The sequence below is a fragment of the Procambarus clarkii genome, chromosome 71 (assembly GCF_040958095.1).
Source record: "Procambarus clarkii isolate CNS0578487 chromosome 71, FALCON_Pclarkii_2.0, whole genome shotgun sequence".
NCBI lineage: Eukaryota > Metazoa > Arthropoda > Malacostraca > Decapoda > Cambaridae > Procambarus > Procambarus clarkii.
The window spans coordinates 18,098,875-18,120,745 of NC_091220.1; the positions used below are offsets into that span (position 1 = coordinate 18,098,875).

At 37.5% G+C, this 21,871-nt stretch overlaps 1 long non-coding RNA gene and 2 other non-coding genes across 3 annotated transcripts in view; 1 reads left to right on the forward strand and 2 right to left on the reverse strand.

Moving 5' to 3' along the window:
* Positions 1 to 21,871, reverse strand: part of LOC123745620 (uncharacterized) — a 73,678-nt gene that overhangs the window by 2,638 nt on the left and 49,169 nt on the right. The window contains exon 3 of the long non-coding RNA XR_006771372.2: positions 15,608 to 15,716. This is a non-coding gene — a long non-coding RNA (uncharacterized lncRNA). The remainder of the gene's footprint in view (positions 1 to 15,607; positions 15,717 to 21,871) is intronic.
* TRNAL-CAG (transfer RNA leucine (anticodon CAG)) lies at positions 13,729 to 13,812 on the forward strand. Its single transcript has one exon. It is a non-coding gene; the product is annotated as a tRNA-Leu (tRNA).
* Positions 13,974 to 14,045, reverse strand: TRNAQ-CUG (transfer RNA glutamine (anticodon CUG)). The gene has a single exon. It is a non-coding gene; the product is annotated as a tRNA-Gln (tRNA).

A 21,871-nucleotide genomic window follows, 5' to 3' on the forward strand; every position in this document is an offset into this window, starting at 1 on the left:
CTAGGCCAAATACATGCTATCTGAGGCCTAATATAGTACACATATATGTGTTATATACTCAGTTATAGGCCTAGGAATATGCAGGCGATGAGTCACAATAACGTGGCTGAAGTATGTTGACCAGACCACACACTAGAAGGTGAAGGGACGACGACGTTTCGGTCCGTCCTGGACCATTCTCAAGTCGATTGTGTAGTGGATTGAAGGTTTGGTCAACACCTAGGAATATTTTAATTTGGTTTTAGCTTTATTTTTCCCGGATTCTATAAACAAATGCACAGAAAGTGGCTTACTGGGGCTCCATTACTATATATTGGTACGATCAACCCCATAGTTACAGAAAGTACTATCAAACAGGAGGATAGGTTGCTAAATACATATACATTATATTTTTAAGGCTGGTATTTTAATCAACTCTGTTGCAACATAATATAATTTAATTTTATATAAATGTGTTATTTTTTATATTTGTAAAATGTTCTCACTTCAAAACCAGTTTTGGTGTGATGTATGCTATACAGAGGGACCTATAAATAGATTTCTGGGGCCAGATTCACGAAAGCACTTACGCAAGCACTTACGAATCTGAACATCTTTCCTCAATCTTTGGCGGCTTTGTTTACAATTATTAAACAGTTAATGAGCTCCGAAGCACCAGGAGGCTGTTTATAACAATAACAACAGTTGATTGGCAAGTTTTCATGCTTGTAAACTGTTTAATAAATGTAACCAAAGGCGTCAAAGATTGAGGAAAGATGTACACGTTCGTAACTGCTTGCGTAAGTGCTTTCGTGAATCTGGCCCCAGGTGTATATAAACTAATTGGTACTTTATTCCTTGACTATTTTCAGGGGTCAAGAGTAAAGTACTTGTTAGTCGGTCAGTATGTTAATGTGGCGGCCTTAACCCTCCAAAAGGTTGATAAAACTGAAGCCCAACACCAAGTAACGTAAATTTGCAGAGAATATATATATATTTTTAACGCGTCCTTATGCAAATAAAAAACAGTCTGCATTATAATCTCTCAAATACCACAACTGATAAAGTCATCGGCCTTTTACGCTTTTCAAATAAACGGTTATTTGAAAATAACATTTTCAAATAAACGGTTATTTGAAAATAACATTTTCAAATAAACGGTTAATTGAAAATAACATTTTCAAATAACATTGAAAATTTTCGCATATAAAGCTACATAGCCTTCCCAGCTTGGTGCCTTCTTTTGATAATTATTTAGTTTCACAGGAAAAATCAATACAAAACAATGTTACATAAATTGTTTTTTTTGCAAAAAAATGCAACAAGTGAATAGTTCAAATACAATGTAAAAGTTAGGTAGTAGGCTCACAGCCTACTATCTTGACGGGTAAGTAGCTTCTCCGTGTACTATTGTGTCCAACCACTTGGGTTGTATGGTAGAGCGACGGTCTCGCTTCATGCAGGTCGGCGTTCAATCCCCGACCGTCCACAAGTGGTTGGGCACCATTCCTTCCCCCCGTCCCATCCCAAATCCTTATCCTGACACCTTTCCAGTGCTATATAGTCGTAATGGCTTGGCGCTTTCCCCTGATAGTTCCCTTCCGTGTACTAGTATAATAGGGTCGTTGGAGGTTGTTATGGTGAGGTTAGATTAGATTACGATTTAGATAGATTAGATTAGATGTAGATAGATTAGATTAGGTTTAGATAGATTAGATTTAGATTAGATTAGATTAGATTTAGATAGATTAGATTAGATTTAGATAGATTAGATTAGATTTAGATAGATTAGATTAGATTAGATTTAGGCTAGAACGTCAATGATATGGGTGTTGGCGTGATGAAACATTCCCACCCTACTACGTGGGAATCTCTGGGGAGGACTAAGCAAACCCCCTTCAAGAATTGTGGCCACAGGTGGAAACTTAGTACCCAGATGAGCCACAGAGACGTTAGAAAGAATTTTTTCAGTGTCAGAGTAGTTAATAAATGGAATGCACTAGGCAGTGATGTGGTGGAGGCTGACTCCATACACAGTTTCATATGTAGATATGATAGAGAGCCCAATAGGCTCAGGAATCTGTACACCAGTTGACTGACAGTTGAGAGGCGGGACCAAAGAGACAGAGCTCAACCCCCGCAAGCATAATTAGGCGAGTTAGGTGAGTACATAAGCCGTCTTGCTGTTCAAACCTAATAACACATCCTAAACTGGTGAACAAATGTATAATAGTCATGTTACATGATGTTGAAATTGTCATGACAACAGTCAAATGAGATGTTTACTGTGACAACAGTCAAATGAGATGTTTACTGTGACAACAGTCAAATGAGATGTTTACTGTACTAGATTTTAAGTGATACTAGCAGTACAGCAGCACAAGAGTATATGATTCTGTGATGCTGGTACAAAGTTGTTGTTAACGATTCGCTACCTGGAACAAAGTTCCAAGTAGCACGGGCTATGGTGAGCCCGTAGTGCCTTGGTACAAAGTACATGTAATTTAACCGCTACTCTTACTCTGCATATCTTGCAATAACTACTGTACTAAAGTGCTGTAGTTATTGCATACGAAGACTCCTACTCTGGGAATATCAGATACTTATTTTGTGACTGATTATAGGTTTTGTTACATCTATCTTCCAGGTTTCAATTCCTAGTTGACTGTAATAGAGGGTTTAGTCAACTTATACAAGTTGATATAAGACTATAAGAGTATAAGGAAATATATGAAATGTGTATATTTAACATACTTAACTATTTGAATAATAGAGTTTCATACATTGTCTGAGGATATAATTTATAATTGTTCCGATGGTTTGGTGTTGTGTTTGAGTCCTATCAACCTCTGAAGGGCCATTAACTTAAGAGCTTAGTGACTTAGACGTTAGAGTTGAAGTGACCATTAACTTAAGAGCTTAGTGACTTAGACGTTAGAGTTGAAGTGACCATTAACTTAAGAGCTTAGTGACTTAGACGTTAGAGTTGAAGTGACCATTAACTTAAGAGCTTAGTGACTTAGACGTTAGAGTTGAAGTGACCATTAACTTAAGAGCTTAGTGACCAACTTAGTGACTTAGACGTTAGAGCTTAGTGACCAACCGGTATGGACACTTTAACTCAGAAAATTGTCCGGAAGTAATGTAAACTCAGTATAATATATATATATATATATATATATATATATATATATATATATATATATATATATATATATATATATATATATATATATATATATATATTATATATATGGGTGTGAACTAGTGACCGAGGCTACTACTGTCACCTTAATAATTGTATATAAACAAAAAACATAGCATTACACAGTGTATTTTTGTATAAACATATTTTCTGACAAAATTCCTTATATAATTGTTTAAAACTATACCTTAATTATTGATAACTACACTATAGATTGCTGTTAATCAGACGCAGTATAATTTATAATTCCCGTCAGCTGGGACAGGAAGCCTGTGTATATTTATATTCACAGGCTTCTTTTTTTTTTAGATTTTAGATTTTTAGATTTTACGGATGCAACCCAACAACAGTTGTCTAACTCCCGGGTACCTACTTACTACTAGGTGAACAGCGGCATTAGGTGAAAGGAAACGTGCCCAATCATGTCTGTCCCGCTCGGGGATCGAACCCGGCATCCCAGACTGTGAGAACGAATCTAATCCAGTGATGGCCCTTATCTAATTATTTTCTGCATGGTTTAAACAATGATAGTAAAACCCTTAAAGATAATACGAATATTCTTTATACACGAAAGACGATCGTGGTATATAGAGACTCGCTTATTAAAGATCTTAGAGATCCTTTAAGGAATATGTGTAGACTTAGTCATATATATGTTCTTGCACAGTTCATCTATTAATAAGAATAACGATTGATGATGAAGATTAAGCCACCCAAAAGGTGGCACGGGCATGAATAGCCCGTAAGTGGTGGCCCTTTTGAGCCATTACCAGTATCAATAGCTGATACTGGAGATCAGTAGAGGTGCGACTGCACCCTGCGTGACGGGAGATGTCTCCCTTGTGAATGTGTTAAGATGAAGATGAAGTCACCCGAAAGGTGGCACGGGCATGAATAGCCCGTAAGTGGTGGCCCTTTTGAGCCATTACCAGTATCAATAGATGATACTGGAGATCTGTATCATCAGATACAGATCATCTTGATACAGCATCAATCATCATGAAATGCGGAGATGAAAGACGGCACCTCACTGTTACAAGCATCCAAAAACTGCCCCAAAATAACCGCCATGGCGTCAGGGTTTTATTATATATATATATATATACATACAAGAAGGTACAATTGGTTATAAATGTACATACATTGGTGATTATGTACTTCATTCTGGTCAAGCCGCTAACACGAGGCGTGTTCAGGGCTGCGCCCTTTATATACAACACAAATTGTTATCTCTGATTTTAGTTAGGTTAGTTTGGGTTTGGTTAGGTTTATTTAACATGGGATAATGTGGCTAGGCAAAACATTTGGCAGCTTTTAGACCCCCACAAGTTAGACAAGTTTTATTTTAGTTACCCCCAAGTCCGCAGAAAAAAGAAAACTGAATACCAAAGAAAACTGAAGGTAGAAAAGTTTGTGAGGCATATCTCTTATAATTTTCCTTAAAGGTTTACAACTCAGATTCAGATTCAGATTCAGATGTTTATTCAGGTAAGGTATATACATACAAGTGATGTTACATTAATGGATTGATATATAGATAGAGCTAGTACATACAATGCCTAAAGCCACTATTACGCAATGCGTTTCGGGCAAGAAAAACATTAATATCTAGAACTTAATACTAATTGAGCATAAAGAATAAAAGATGTTGAGAACAAATACAAATAAAGATAAAAAAAAGGGGGAACATGACTGAAAAAGCAGCACAAATACAATAGGTTGACAAACAGTGTTTATTAAAAAAAAAAAAGAAAAAAAAAAGAAAATAACAGACATGGGTTGACAATAGAGGAGTGAGGTAGATTACAGGGAATTTATTAGGTAGTGTTTAGTTTTTATCTTAAACTGGTTGAGAGAGGTACAGTCTTTAACATGGTTGGGAAGGTCATTCCACATTCTGGGCCCCTTGATTTGCAGAGCATTTCTAGTTTGATTAAGACGTACTCTAGGAATATCAAAACTGTATTTATTTCTGGTGTGGTGCTCATGGGTTCTGTTACAACCTTCTATGAAGCTTTTAAGATCAGGATTGGCATTATAGTTTAGCGTTTTATATATGTATAATACACATGAGAGAATGTGCAGTGACTTAATATCTAACATATTAAGAGATTTGAGTAGGGGTACCGAGTGATGTCTGGGGCCAGAGTTGGATATTGTTCTAATAGCGGCTTTGTGTTGGGTAATTAGAGGACGTAAGTGATTTTGGGTAGTAGAACCCCAAGCACAAATACCATAGTTGAGATAAGGATAGATAAGGGAGTAATAGAGAGTCACCAGAGCAGGGCGTGGTACATAATATCTGATCTTAGAAAGAATGCCCACAGTTTTTGAAACTTTTTTTGATATATTTAGAATGTGTCCCTGGAAATTCAGCTTGTGGTCAATGAGAATGCCAAGGAATTTGCCATCTAATTTGTTACAAATTTGGGTATTGTTTATTTTGAGATTTATAAGACTAGAGGATTTATTGCCAAACAGAATATAGAAGGTTTTGTCAATGTTAAGGGTGAGTTTGTTGGCAGTTAGCCAAAGATGGACTTTATTTAGCTCAGTATTTACTGTGGCATTTAGAGCAAGAGGGTCAGGACTGGAGTAAATGAAGGTTGTGTCGTCAGCAAATAGAATTGGTTTGAGGTGTTGGGAGGCATTTGGAAGGTCATTAATGTAGATGAGAAAGAGGAGAGGGCCAAGTATGCTGCCCTGAGGAACACCAATGTTGATGGGTAGGGTGGGAGAAATTGTATTATTCACAGAAACATATTGGAGCCTATCAGTAAGGTAGGACTCGAGGTATTGTAGGGAGTGTCCTCTGACTCCATAATGATGTAATTTAAGAAGAAGGTTTTGGTGGTTGACAGTATCAAAAGCTTTACGCAGGTCCACAAATAACCCAACAGGGAGCTCCTTTTTATCAAGAGCTGTATGAATCGAGTTAAGCATACTAATAAGTGCATCGTTAGTGCTTTTTTTGGGTCTGAAGCCATATTGGCAAGGGCTAAGTATATTGAGTTTGGCTAGATATGAGTAAAGCTGCTTGTATATAAGTTTTTCAAAAATTTTTGACAAGTTTGGCAGGATTGATATAGGTCTGTAGTTGTTAACATCTGTGGGGTCACCACATTTGTGGACAGGCGTTACTCTCGCTTTTTTTAGAATATCTGGAAAGGTTTGGAGTTCAAGTGACTTGTTGAAGAGCAAAGCAATAGCAGGGGCTAAAGATCTGGAGGCTTTTTTGTAAATTAAAGTTGGTATCTCCTCAAGGGCACCAGACTTGGTTTTAAGGGAAAGGATTATCTCGTTGACGTCAGTGGAGTTAATAGGCTTTAGGTAAAGAGACTGTGGATAGTTACCTGTAAGATAGTCCTTAATGTCAGTACTGGAAGATGGAATATCATTTGCAAGGGATGAACCAATGGAAGAGAAGAACCTATTGAACTCAATAGCAGAATCAGAGGCTGAAAGCTGACCATCGTTATTAGACAGGAGAGTCGGTTTGTTATTTAAAGATTTCTTTGATCCCAATATTTGTGAAATTGTGTTCCAAGTTTGTTTAATGTTGCTATATATATAACTATATATAATTGGTAATAATTCCCTGTGTCGGAGGACATATAGTACATGTAATGCTTGTACCGAGGCACCCTTCAACGTCATGCCCTCCCCTCCAAGATGCAACCCCTCAACAAGCTAACTAATTCCTGGGTGCACATTTACCTGAGACATACCAAAATATAATTATATTTACTGCTAGGGGGGGACAGGAGCATTAGGTGATAGGAAACGCACCCAACCATTACTGTCCCGTGAGGGCTTCGAACCCGCAATTCTTGATTGGGAGTCGAAAACAATTACAACTATACTACCGTGACACTATATCTTATATGTCGTGATCATATCCCACTGTCTCTTCTCCCCCCTATAGGGTTATGAGTCTAAGTCCCGGGACTTCCGGAATATTTTTGCATGAACATTTATCTTAGATTTTTTATTCAGGTAAAAAATAACTCAAAGTTATTTTTTAACTCAAAATAACGCAAAGTAACTCAAAGTACATACATTGAGTTACAAACATAATGTTGGATTTAAAGATATAGTACATACAATACCTAAAGCCACTAGTACGCATAGCGTTATCTCAGTCAACTAGATATCTTAGATTTCCTATCTTGAGGAAAGTTAGAGGAGCCACTGATACAAAAGAGGAACAGTAAGAGGACTTTCGAGGTCCATCAAAGTAAATAAATAAATAAATAAATAAATAAATGTTTATTTGGGTAAGGTACATACATAAAGACATAAGTGACCAAGATCTATAGTTTAGCGAGTTTATGTACAAAAACATTATTAACTTAGGTTAAATATCCCATTACCGGTAACAGAAAGCCTCATTTCAAATTCAAATTCAAAATTCAAATGTTTATTCAGGTAAAGTACATACATACAAGGGGTAATACAAATATTGATGAATTTATAGATAGAGCTAGTACATACAATGCCTAAAGCCACTACTACACAAAGCGTTTCGGGGCAGGCTTAAAGAGGTCCTCCTTGTTCTTGATAGGCTTACAGAGGTTCTCCTAGGCCTAAGCCAATGACTAATTTGTCTCAGGATGCAACTCACACCAGCTGCCTAACTCGTGGGTACCTACTTATTGTTACTGGAGGCGTGCCTAAACGTTTCTGTCATTTCTCAGCCATAGAATCCTGGACCAAGGTTGTGAGCAGTCTAATTATGGGTAACTCACTGAGGTGCAATTATTCCCTCACGCTTGAAATACATAATATTAGTCACTCTAGTACCGTGGCACCTCAAGTATACCAACGACACGAGTATCCCTGACAGTTTACCGTCTGTGACCACCAAATACTATACCTGCAATAGATGGGAACTGAAAGAAATATTATTTTACAGCGGTCAAGCTTGAATTCCATGGAGTAGCTATAAAGTAAGTGAAAAAGTAAATATATATATATATATATATATATATATATATATATATATATATATATATATATATAAATATATATATATATATATATATATATATATATATATATATATAAATATATATATATATATATATATATATATATATATATATATATATATATATATATATATATATATATATATATATATATATATATGTCGTACCTAGTAGCCAGAACGCACTTCTCAGCCTACTATGCAAGGCCCGATTTGCCTAATAAGCCAAGTTTTCATGAATTAATTGTTTTTTGGCTACCTAACCTAACCTAACCTAAATTTTTCGGCTAGCTAACCTAACCTAACCTATAAAGATAGGTTAAGGTAAGGTTAGGTAGGGTTGGTTAGGTTCGGTCATATATCTACGTTAATTTTAACTCCAATAAAAAAAAATTGACATCATACATAATGAAATGGGTAGTTTAATCATTTCAAAAGAAAAAAATTAGAGAAAATATACTAATTCAGGAAAACTTGGCTTATTAAGCAAATCGGGCCTTGCATAGTAGGCCGAGAAGTGCGTTCTGGCTACTAGGTACGACATATATATATATATATATATATATATATATATATATATATATATATATATATATATATATATATATATATATATATATATATATATATAGATGCTTAACACATTGAATTAGTACTAGCTAGACTATTATTTACCTGGATTTACCTGAGGGCCACTAACACACTAGTGACCCTCGACGAGGACAGGACGCCGGCGGCTTGTCAGAGGTATCCCCCCCCCAACCCATCCCCATTTCTCCAGGTGATTTTTTTTCCAAGTTGGATTCTAAAGTTCAACAGATATGTTCAGGACTAGGTATCAGTCCTTATCAACAGCCTGGTTGACCAGTCCAGCAACGAGGAGGCCTGGTCGACGACCGGGCCGCGGGGTTGCTAAGCCCCGAAATCACCTCAAGGTAACCTCAAGGTAACCCGAGTGATGGTTATTATTAACTACTGTTATTAATACCCCTCCAGAGGCTGAGAGGCTTATAAAGCCCAAACGTTACCAATTTTCCGTTGAAAATATCCGAATTATGCGTACTGTTGGTAAGTAAACACCTGTAGTGTGTTAGGTAACGACATCTAAACACCTGTAGTGTGTTAGGTAACCACATCTAAACACCTGTAGTGTGTTAGATAACATCTAAACATCTGTAGTGTGTTAGATAACATCTAAACACCTGTAGTGTGTTAGATAACATCTAAACACCTGTAGTGTGTTAGGTAACGACATCTAAACACTTGTAGTGTGTTAGGTAACATCTAAACACCTTTAATGTGTTAGATAACGACATCTAAACACCTGTAGTGTGTTAGGTAACGACATCTAAACACCTGTAGTGTGTTAGGTAACGACATCTAAACACCTGTAGTGTGTTAGGTAACGACATCTAAACACCTGTAGTGTGTTAGGTAACGACATCTAAACACCTGTAGTGTGTTAGGTAACGACATCTAAACACCTGTAGTGTGTTAGGTAACGACATCTAAACACCTGTAGTGTGTTAGGTAACGACATCTAAACACCTGTAGTGTGCTTTAAGTAACGATAAGTAAATATTTATATTATGAGGAATAGCGATATGTAAATAAATACCTGCACTTATGTATGTTCTTAACAGATTTAATCAGTGCGTGTGTGTGTGTGTGTGCTCACCTAACATACACACTTGAGCACACACTCAAACACGTGTGTGTGTGTGTGTGTGTGTGTGTGTGTGTGTGTGTGTGTGTGTGTGTGTGTGTGTGTGTGTGTGTGTGTGTGTGTGTGTGTGTGTGAGTGTCTGTGTGTGTGTGTGTGTGAGTGTCTGTGTGTGTGAGTATTTGAGTGAGTGTGCACTTTTGCGTGCAACATTTATTTGATATATCATGTTAATTCCTGCAAAGCATAACACGTAAAGCGAATTATACTGTATCTCTGAGATGGAATCTGTCCGGTTAATAATTAGTAACGTAGTCATACATGACGTATTTTAAGAAGTCTTCAGAAAGCCTATATTGATCTTCGTCAGGCAGCTCCAATTTATATTTAATAATATATATAGATATATATTCAAGTATATATATTCAATTATACTCCTTCAGAGCCTTCGTATACATTTGTAATTTCTCGTCAGTCCTTAATTAATAAGGCTGAACACATTTAATAACTTTATATATGATATTTACTTCAGTAACTGTTTATTTTCCATAATATACATTAATTATTCCTAAAGACAAGTGACATTTTTTTAATATAATTTTGCTTATTTTTTCCCCTTTGTTAGGCCAATGCAATTTTTAGTGTTTAAACTTAAGGATTTCTGTAAACTATTTAGTAATATTACAAATTTCATATGCAAATATATAGTATATAGTTATATAGATAGTATATAGTAAAATATATAGTGATATATTTTAAATATAGCTTTTTGACATACAGGCGTTTAATAAAATATTAACATCTATCTATATTTTCCTAACCAATGTAGATAATACATTTAGATATATATACTAGGGAGGTACCACCACCCGGCCACTTATAGGGAACCCATAGCCTTGGAACAACTAATATATATTACATTGATAATTTACTTTTTACTTTGATAATTTACTTTTAATTTTGATAATTTACTTTTAAATTTGATAATTTACTTTTTACTTTGATATATTACGGTTTATTTTGATAAATATTCCTTCCTTATGACAACAGCTTTCACCACAATAAGGGAACTTGTTACTCTATCAGATATCAGGCTATCACATGTTTATCTCCCTAAGACCTCTTATCTATGAATGGTCAAGTTATGACCGGCGCCTCTGATCGTACCCAATCACCTAGCGCCGATCACGTGACGTCACCATCACACCACTCCCTTCTGTCCAATCACGAGTCGTGATTACCTTTAGGGCTTGCATCTTATCGTAAGATATTCTTATCACTGGATTGGTCGTACGTGATGCCAAGGTGCAAGAGGCACAGAGGGTTATAATAGATTAGAATGGGATTAGGGATAAGTGAATACATGGAGTAACAGTTAGGAGACGTAGACAAGACTTATAAACAATAAAGTATATGTAAACTGTATGGCTAGCAAGGCCCTTATGTCATCGCTTGGAATTAGTTAAATTTTAAGCTTAGGTTATGTATAGTTAATTATTATTAGGTTAACTAAGCTTAGATCATGTATAGTTAATTAAGTTTAGGTTAATTAAGCTTAGGTAATGTATTATTAAGGTTAAGCTATATATATATTTTGTTAATCATGGCTTGGTTTAGTTGCTCTAAGATAAGGTAAGTTAATTAGGCTACTGGAAGCTGTTTTTTTGTTTTTTGTAACCTGACCTTGGAAAGTACATCATCAAGAAGCTACTTAAAAGTGTCATACACACTTAAGTTGTAACTTTCTACACGTAGAGTGCGTAAGTTGTGGCCGAGATCAGCGGAATTTCTTAAAACTTGATTCTGTCAGCCTTTATCACATATTATCTCCTCTTTGGTATGCTCTCGAGAGATAAGTTAGGACAAATGCTTCCAAGGTCACCTTAAAATCTCATCTCAAATGTGACTAGATTTGTAGGATATTACTTACGAAACATCCTGTAGCATAATATATATATATATATATATATATATATATATATATATATATATATATATATATATGTACTATATATATATATATATATATATATATATATATATATATATGTACTATATATATATATATATATATATATATATATATATATATATATATATATATATATATATATGTACTATATATATATATATATATATATATATATATATATATATATATATATATAGAGAGAGAGAGAGAGAGAGAGAGAGAGACAGACGAGAGAGAGAGAGACGAGAGACACGAGAGAGAGACGAGAGAGAGAGAGAGAGAGAGAGAGAGAGAGAGAGAGAGAGAGAGAGAGAGAGAGAGAGAGAGAGAGAGAGAGAGAGAGAGAGAGAGAGAGAGAGACAGAGAGAGAGAGAGAGAGAGAGAGAGAGAGAGAGAGAGAGAGAGAGAGAGAGAGAGAGAGAGAGAGAGAGAGAGAGAGAGAGAGAGAGAGACAGAGAGAGACAGAGAGAGACAGAGAGAGAGAGAGACAGAGAGAGACAGAGAGAGAGAGAGACAGAGAGAGAGAGAGAGAGAGAGAGAGAGAGAGAGAGAGAGAGAGAGAGAGAGAGAGAGAGAGAGAGAGAGAGAGAGAGAGAGAGAGAGAGAGAGACAGAGAGAGAGAGAGAGAGAGAGAGAGAGAGACAGAGAGAGAGAGAGAGAGAGAGAGAGAGACAGAGAGACAGAGAGACAGAGAGAGAGAGAGACAGAGAGAGAGAGAGAGAGAGAGAGAGAGAGAGAGAGAGAGAGAGAGAGAGAGAGAGAGAGAGAGAGAGAGAGAGAGAGAGAGAGAGAGAGAGAGAGAGAGAAAACGGGACAGAATAGAGGAATGTGGAGAAGAAGAAATACAAGTGACCTACTTCAGCTGGTATTATCAATAACCAACATGACACAACTATTACCCTAGCAAGGTTGTGCTTGATCAATACCTCACAGACGCTCTGTCGGTCGTGGGTCGATGCTCCACATACAATGATATACAATGTTAGTTTCTCATTAATATAGCCCATTATGATGATGAATTGGTAAGCGAAAGTGTAGCGTTCTACTTTCCGCATCGGGGAAAAATGTCTTCCCTCCGTCTTGCTTAGTTATTTAGAAGGTATGATATAATCTATTATTGAGAATAATGACAAAAAAAAACAGATTGTACAACAGAAAACAGAAAAATTGTACTATAATGTATTATATTTATTTTACTATAATGTACGTGGTTCTTTGGTCAGGTGTTCGACTTGAAGCCTATATTAATATTTTGCTATCGCGTTGCTTTATTTATTTGGGGCCACATGATTTGCAGTGAATGTTTGACCGGCCAGAAAGATTACTTCAGTTCTGGGATTAAGTAAAACCGTCAGTATTAATTCCGCTTGTCAGATATATCGAAAGTTTAGTTTGATAAATAAACTGTAGCGATAGCAAGGGGCCAGATTCACGAAGCAGTTACGCAAGAATTTACGAACCTGTACATCTTTTCTCAATCTTTGGCGGCTTTGTTTACAATTATTAAACAGTTAATGAGCTCCGAAGCACCAGGAGGCTGTTTATAACAATAACAACAATTGATTGGCAAGTTTTCATGCTTGTAAACTGTTTAATAAATGTAACCAAAGCCGTCAAAGATTGAGGAAAGATGTACAGGTTCGTAAGTACTTGCGTAACTGCTTCGTGAATCTGGCCCAAGGCCCTTATGTCATCGCTTAGTTTGACGTTGGACTTGTAAGGACTACAATAGCCTCAACCACGATAGCCTACTGACCAACCGGCAAAATATATTTTAGATTAAACTGCTCTCACAGTGAATTATTTTTTTTCTTTGTTTTAAAAATTTGTTTGTGGGTGAAAGCTTGTGCAGGAATGTTTAATCATAGTTTTAACATGGGTGACATATAAATAAAAATTTCTGCAGGCTGTCTTTCAGCGTCAGGATGGCCGAGCGGTCCAAGGCGCTGCGTTCAGGTCGCAGTCCGGTCTTCCGGGCGTGGGTTCGAATCCCACTCCTGACAACTTCATTTTCCTACTCTTACTTTCATTTTACCGACCTTTCTAGTTTAATTCCCAGTCTTCCACAATCATGCACGTAGAAAAACACTACAATTTATAAGGTAAAACAGATAAATATATTAACTTTAAAATAAAAATAACGGGAATTTAACAAAATCTCACAAGGTCCCACCGAGACTCGAACTCGGATTGTTGGATTCAGAGTCCAAAGTGCTAACCATTACACCATGGGACCGATGTAGGGAGCTGCCGTGTTTAATTATTTCAAATATAATTATTTCATTTTCGATTGGTTACCTCTGGAGGATAATACGTTAACAATTAATTTATTATGAGGGGGGACAGACCGCTTGTGTATATATAATGTTATGCTTATATCGAGTTCTCCCTCCCCCCCTACTGCCCCCCCCCCCACCCCCACTCCCTCTCAAGACACAACCCAAAACTACTGACTAATTACCGGGTATCTATTTACTGCTAGGTGAACAAAATACTTTAGGGACCAAAGTGAGGACTTGGAAAGATACGTGATCAACCAGGCTGTGCTTCACGCGTTAGGGAGCTGCGAGCAGCCGCGTCCAACAGCCTGGTTGACCAGACCATCAACCAGAAAACTGTGCAAGATTCATGAAAGCAGTTACGCAAGCACTTACGAACGTGTATATCTTTCCTCAATCTTTGACGGCTTTGGTTACATTTATTAAACAGTTTACAAGCATGAAAACTTGCCAATCAACTGTTGTTATTGTTATAAACAGCCTCCTGGTGCTTCGGAGCTCATTAACTGTTTAATAATTGGAAATAAAGCCGCCAAAGATTGAGAAAAGATGTGCAGGTTCGTAACTGCTTGCGTAAGTGCTTTCGTGAATCTGGCCCCAGGCTGGTTATAGAGAGCATAACTTTGTACCAGTGGTCAAGGTCCTCCCTGCGGCCCGGGCCTTGACCCCTGGTACAAAGTTATTAATACTACGAATTATAAACTTTTTGCATTAATAAACTTGTGTGTACAAAGAGCAAAACAAGTAATGTACAAGTGAGCTGACAGCATTATATAGCTCCTCTAGGCCCTCTTTTCTTTCTCTTATGTTGCTATATCTCTCTCTCTATGTCACCTCTACCGAACGTTTATCTCTCAGAATGTTCGGTAATATGTTTATTGTTTGTGATGTGTTTATATGTATGTATTAACACGATGTACTGAACGGGGTGAGAATAGCTTGAGCTACCTCATCCCTTTGTGTGTATTTTACCTCAATAAACTTATTTCAGTTTCAATTTCACCCATTTTTCTTCGGCATTAAACCTTGCAAACAGCACCAAAACTCAATACCTAGCAATTTGTATTTATATATATATTATATATATATACAAGAGTTCTTACATATATACATAGTTCTTACATACTAGTACAGCCACTAGCACGCATAGCGTTTCAGACAGGCTAATACCTAATTTTCCCTGGAATACGACCCGCCAAATCGTTTAACAACCAGGTACCCATTTGACTGTTGGGTGAACAGAGGCTACAGTTAAGGATTGGTGCCCGGTCAATCCTCCTCGGCCAGGATACGAACCCCAGGCCAAAACGTTCGCGAAGCGCAATGATATTAGAAAGACACAATACAGATAAATACTACCTAGCCACGCTTTAAATTACGAAAATCATCACTTAATGTTTAATTAAATATAATCAAGAGTGAATCTACTCAGTTCTCACTCCCTATTCCATATAACAATAGGACAAATGCCTGGTGCAATAAATTACTTCCTCTCTGACAACATAAAAGAGGAACTTACCTTAAATATATAGCGCTCTGATGCAGCAGTCTGCCTCCAACAGCGTCCACGGAACCTCTGACGGTTTAAAAGATTTGCTCGGCTTCCATGATCCAATGGTGACACATTTCTGAAACGACATTTCTTCCTATTATACAATGCCCAAAACAACCGTAGCAAGTATAACAGTCACCAGTAACTGTTTACAGTAGCTTGATCAACTTTTGTAAACAATTTTGGTAAGTGACCAACAATTATAATCTCTAAACAGAGCATTTAAAGTTAGAGTTTTGAAACCTAACAGCGTCGCAGGCGGCTCAAGCTATAATTGCCAGATGTCTCCAAAGAGAATTCCGCTATATAATATTTAATTATTAGTATATTTTGGTAGCAGTCTTTCCTGTAGACATATATTATTAAATATGACCGAAAAAGTAAGATTAATAATTCTAACACGAATATTCTCAATATTTCTTATATTTCGTTTGAAAAGAAATATTGAGAAAATTCGTGTTAGAATTATTAATCTTACTTTTTCGGTCATATTTAATAATATTTAATTATTATAAACATATTAATGGGTCTATCGATTGCCACACATACAAAATCACAATTACATGCAAAAAATACAATATATATACAGCATGCTGAAGTTGAATATGCAAATTACATGTTGCTATATCCTTAAAGAACAGGTAAGCCTAGCAATCTAATTACAAACTCTATATATACCTTTCTTTACAGCAAAACCATATATGAATTTACACACCGTAGCCTAGCATCAGAATTACCTCATTACAGAAAGAATTACAGAACCACCACCACCATACCTTAAGAACAATAAAGAATGTAAGTTGGCTTACTTCAAAGCTGTAATTACCAGAGAATTCAAAATTAAACTAAGAACAAGGCTGCCAGCTTATTCGTAACCACTGCATCATGACGTCTTTATTGATATACTTCATGTGATATACTTCATGTGATATACTTCAGACCAACAGGTGATACACTTCGCGAAAGAGACCTACTGTCCCGTTTTCTGTTTTGGGTCCTCTGGTAGGTTAGGAGAGACTACTTTATATTGATCGTTTTCTTGACGTTCGGAAACCTTATTAGGACGGACTGGTACAAGATAGGGGGGAAGGAGGTAGGGATAATTGGGAAGACAAACTGGATAAGAGAGTATATAAAGGACAGAAACGAAGAGTCACAGTCAGAAAGAAGGCTTCTAGCTGAAGACGTAGGGGTCCAAATGAACAAATCCACAAGGGCCGTGACGAGGATTCGAACCTGCGTGTAACGTAGAGGTCCCACAGGGCTTTATCCTACGACCACATTTTGTTCTAAATTTATGTAAAAATGACCTTCCCGAGGGAGTAAACTCGAACATGTCAATGTTTCCCGGCGATGTAAAGCCAATGAAGACTGCAGAAAGTTACAGAATACAGCCTTGGTTTACTCAGAAGTGAGTAAACAAATGGCTGCTAGAGTTTAATCCCAAGAAGTGTAAGGTAATGAAGATTTGAAAAAGATGAAAGGAGACCAGGAAGTCTGTACACCATAAAAGAAAGGCAAGTACAGGAACAGGTAAAAATTAGGAGTCCATATAAACTCTGACACAAACTCCAGAAGCACACACATTTATTTATTTATTTATTTATTTATTTATTTATTATAAACAAGATGGTACATTGGGTTTATTGGAGTACAGAGACTAAAAGTTTTACATTCTTGTAAAGCCACTAGCACGCATAGCCTTTCGGGCAGAACACAAGACAATCGCCAGCATATGGGAAGCTCTCAAATATCACAACATCATTTATAAACCTAAATAATAACTTTAGTAAGTTAATAATAATAATAACTTAACCTTTTATAGGTATAGGTTAAGTAATAATTGTAATTACGAAGCAATAAGATGCTTATCTTAACATACTAAGAAGGTTAGGTAAGGTCGGTGTTTTCTATGAAGCTCTTCAAGGTAAACTAAAATATTCACAATAAATTAGTATGTCACATATGCACTTATTTAATAAGTCAATATTGACTTAAAGTGCGAGAACGGGTTGCTCAATGTACACATCTTTGTTAGACCAATACATTAGTAAACACCACTGGCCTGCCACCCACTTGCACCAAAATCTTGCGTTGCCAAGATTTTGCAACAAGATTAGTGCCAGAATTCACAGATTTAAACTATGAGGCTCTGTTAAAGGCACTAAATCTTACCACACTAGAGGAGAAAAGAAACGAAGTAGACATGATCACAACATGTAAGATACTGAGGGGAATAGACAGACAAGGTGGACAGCCTCATCAAATGAGCCGAAGGAATGTGAGGAAATACTGGTACCGTGTACGGGCGGTCAACAAGTGGAATGACCTGAAAGAACAAGTTGTGGAAGCCACCTCCACCCACAACTTTCAGACCAGACTAGTTACATTACAACACAGGGGCATTATATGGGGCATAAAGAACTATACCCCACGTCACCATAGTCACATATTGGGCACTAATAAATACCCACATAGTCAAGTCTACATATGTAGCCTATCCTCCAAAAAATATAGTACTTAAAATAACTATTTGCTCAAACGTACAAAAATGGACTGTTAGATACAAAACGTTCACATTTTGTAATATTGAATTATCACAAAAAGACATACTAAAAATTGATAAATTGAATGCAGAACCTAAGTTAATCTATCTAAGCATTTCTAGGTCTATTATATACGCTATCTTAGGCCTAATATAGTATATATAGGCGCTATAGGCCTAGTAATATGTGAGCTTGGCTTAAGGCTTATAATTTCCAAGCACTACAAAAATGAATAGTGCTTAACGTGAGTATTGTTGACTGCACGCACTCTCACACGCACTCTCACACACTCACTCTCACGCACTCACACAGACTCACACTCACACGCACAGGCACTCTCACGTACTCTCACACACACACACACTCTCACACACTCACAGGCACTCACTCACACGCACTCTCACGCACTCACACACCAGGAGAGTGGGTTGGACACTAGCTGACCCCCGCCCCATCCCTCCCAACACCCTTCCCATCCTCCCCATCACTTGCCCTTCCCCCCTCCCATACACTCTTCCCCCATCCCCGCCCACTCCTGTGTTCTCTTGCACCCATTCCTTACACCCTCCCCGCCCATTTCCGCCCCCTCCCCTCCCCCCAACAAAAGGAAATACTACAAGGTTATCCATGTACACATATGCTGAAAAAATATAGTTACAGATATTACATATTTGGCAACCCTTTACTCTGAAGGTAAAACTGTTGTCTTTTCTGTCTGTCTGTCTGTCTGTCTGTCTGTCTGTCTGTCTGTCTGTCTGTCTGTCTGTCTGTCTGTCTGTCTGTCTGTCTGTCTGTCTGTCTCTCTCTCTCTCTCTCTCTCTGACCTCTCCCTCCGCCCCTCCAAACTCTCTCTCCCTCTCCCTTCTTTTCCGGTACACCTTGTAAACTCTCTCTTATCTCAGAGCCAGTGAGATCACACACACACACACACACACACACACACACACACACACACACACACACGCAGAAGTTACAATCTAGGTCATGGTAATACTTCCTGTCTTCCTGACGCACCTGTCCACCGGCGTCTTCCTCTTTACTGCCTCTGTCTCATCTGTTACATTTTCCCTTTTCCATATTTTGATTTCTATCTTCGTCTGTCTCTTCACATATCTCAGTCGTGATTTCCAGCTCTTAATCCCTTTTCCAGTTCCTTTCGCGTCTTTTCCACTTTTCCTGGGACCTGGCTGATGCGTTCTCTTCTAGACCCCCCTTCCATATCTCTGTCTTCCGTTCCGTATCTCCTTCGGTCTCTCGTATATCCGCTTCTTCCACAGTACCTTTCCGGCTGTCCGGGGCTTCTTTTCCGGCCCTAACGTACCCTTTTCCGGCTATTCAATGCTTCTTTTCCGGCCCTAACGTACCCTTTTCCGGCTATTCAATGCTTCTTTTCCGGCCCTAACGTACCCTTTTCCGGCTATTCAATGCTTCTTTTCCGGCCCTAACGTACCCTTTTCCGGCTATTCAGTGCTTCTTTTCCGGCCCTAACGTACCCTTTTCCGGCTATTCAGTGGTTCCTTTCCGGCCCTGTCTCACCTCCTCCCGGTGCTGAGCGGAAGAGGTGCAACGCGGGAAGCTGAGGTGTAGGAAGGACCTCGCGAATATGTACTCAGGTTTAGGGCCAAGGATACATAGACGCGTTCCTGTAACCACAGCCCCCGTCCCATCCCTCCCTTCCCCTTATCGAGTACACCTTTGTTCTTCCGTCTGTCCTCTCCCTTCACGTCCTGGTGAACAGGAAACTTGCTATGAAGGTATCCATTGTGGTTTCTATATGTACAAAGATTACATATATACCATTTGAGTTGCCATTAAGGTATCTTATGTCACCTTGGAGACGTGTTTTTAGAAATTCTATCATTGAGCTTCGCGGTCAATCATGACTGGAAATAATGCCAAAGGGGAGTTGAATGATTGTGTGCAGAGCAGTCGAGCAGTTAACCCATACAATCTGTCAGGTTCTGCAATTGCTTGAATGCTGCACTCATCGATTTATTCATATCATAATTGTTTGATTATTATTTGCGTACCTGGTTAATATTAGATCATATTCCATGGCTACCTTGCAGGCGTTGTTATAGTTCTATTACTATCTAAATGTACAGGTAAAGGCTCTGGATAAGCCATATATATATATATATATATATATATATATATATATATATATATATATATATATATATATATATATATATATATATATATATATATATATATATGTCGTACCTAATAGCCAGAACGCACTTCTCAGCCTACTATTCAAGGCCCGATTTGCCTAATAAGCCAAGTTTTCATGAATTAATGTTTTTTCGTCTACCTAACCTACCTAACCTAACCTAACCTAGCTTTTTTTGGCTACCTAACCTAACCTTACCTATAAATATAGGTTAGGTTAGGTTAGGTAGGGTTGGTTAGGTTCGGTCATATATCTACGTTAATTTTAACTCCAATAAAAAAAAATTGACCTCATACATAGAGAAAAGGGTTGCTTTATCATTTCATAAGAAAAAAATTATAGTAAATATATTAATTCAGGAAAACTTGGCTTATTAGGCAAATCGGGCCTTGAATAGTAGGCTGAGAAGTGAGTTCTGGCTACTAGGTACGACATATATATATATATATATATATATATATATATATATATATATATATATATATATATATATATATATATATATATATATTATGGAAACGTAACATTGTAAAGATCTATACTGATAACTGAATGCCTCAAGGCTCGTGAACTAATGCCTGCTAATTTCATACACTTGAACCATCGGAACCTTGAAACCCAGACCACAAAAGCAGCAGATTGAAGCTCTACCCACTGAGCCACCAGCACCCAGAATTAGGAAGCATTCCAAAGACACCAACCTCCTGAAGAAAGTCTGAAAGAACCAGACCTTTCGTTACTAGAAAAGAGACAGGAGACATGATCGAGACTTATAAAATACTTTGAGGGATTACCCAAGTAGAAAAAAAAGATGTTCAAAATGAGAGCCAATAGAACAAAGGGACATATATCGTAGCGTGAGAATTAGATGAGTTACTGAAATGTCAGAAAGTTTAGTTTTAGCGTAATAGTGGGAAAATGGTATGACCTAAACGAATTCAAGTTGTAGAAGCCATCTCCGTCCACAATTCGAAAAGTAGATATGATACAGGAATTAAGCAAGCGTCATTAGACAGCCAGAGACGGGAAAGACGGAGTCCAAGAACTAAAACACGATCCTACAGGCACAAACAGGTGAGCACACACACACACACACACGGGATCCAAGAGTCAATACTCGATCCTGCAGGCACAAATAGGTGAGTATACACACACACACACACACACACACACACACACACACACACACACACACACACACACACACACACACACAAAGCGTAAGTCTGACCTCGAGTTGTTTTATAAGTCTTGTTTCATAAGTCTTACCCAAGGTCCTTCCCGATTATTGACTGACCCAAATCTAGTGTAGTCCCCCCTCTTCCCTCCCTCCTCCCGGGGCAAGAACAGCTCCTGCCACACCCACCATCTATGGTCGCTTCCTCTACTAAATATGTATTATAAGATGAACCTTATAGACTTAGTTCTTAGTTTTCTTCTCACAATTAGACATCATTCCTACAACATTGTTTAACACACACCTGTTATTGTTAATAGGTCTAGACAGCC